Source organism: Rattus rattus, chromosome 6, assembly GCF_011064425.1.
Source record: "Rattus rattus isolate New Zealand chromosome 6, Rrattus_CSIRO_v1, whole genome shotgun sequence".
NCBI lineage: Eukaryota > Metazoa > Chordata > Mammalia > Rodentia > Muridae > Rattus > Rattus rattus.
In genome coordinates, this window is record NC_046159.1 from 42,329,419 (window position 1) to 42,330,308 (window position 890).

The 890-nt window shown below is 40.8% G+C and overlaps 1 non-coding gene across 1 annotated transcript; it reads left to right on the top strand.

The window, feature by feature from the left end:
• Nucleotides 1-285: 285 nt before the first annotated feature.
• Nucleotides 286-417, top strand: LOC116904755. Its single transcript, XR_004388432.1, has one exon. It is a non-coding gene; the product is annotated as a small nucleolar RNA SNORA17 (small nucleolar RNA).
• Nucleotides 418-890: the final 473 nt, after the last annotated feature.

Here is an 890-nt window from a genome sequence, read left to right on the forward strand (position 1 = left end):
TAAGTGAGACTTATACCCAGATACACATCAAGCAATCAAATGCCCTTAACTATTGGGCATTTTCTCTAGTACCATAAATGTCTATCATCTCCAACTTGCAAATAAACTCAATGTGACGCACTAATATCGTTGAAAGAGTTTCAAAAGTTGTGAAACTCAGTCTGGAATTTAAGTGTAAAATAAATGGACAGCAAAATGAAGAAAATATATAATCTAGAAAAGTGATATTATATCTTTTGATTTCTATGTTGTATAAAATTAGAATAATCAAGGTTGTTATGTATTCCTGACTCCTAGAGGCATTGCAAATGTTGTTTCTGTGTCACAAGTGTGTCAGTAGGTGGCAGAGAAGAAAGGCTATGTCTATGGTCAATGGTTTGTCCTATGAACATCTGGATTCCCTGAGAGCAGCCAACCTGAGAAGACAACCAAATTGGAGGACAGCAGGCTGCGACAATCTCGAAGGATGAGGATCTGGAAATTATAAGACCCCACTTAGGTCCAAGGTCCCTGTTCAGGAATGAATGACAGCCATAGCACAAAGCAACTCTTGCAACAGAGCAAGAAACATGCAGAAAGTGACCACCAGACTTGCAGCATGGGGCCAGGACAAAGATCTAAATTGAAATGACCACCAGTCTAGCCCTGGGCAGTCTTAGAGAACAGGCCATGTCTGAGATGATCCCTGACTTGAACAAGAATGCATGAAAAGGGCATAGCATTCCTGAGACCATGCCTGAGACAACTGCAGACACTCAGAGACCTCAGACACTATTAAGAGAAACAATAAAGTGGTAGAATAATGAAGAGAAGAAGAAACAGAAGAATGTGGGCACAAAGAAAAGAGGCAGAACTAGAGACTGGAGGGTTGTGAGAAACATCCTGAGGTG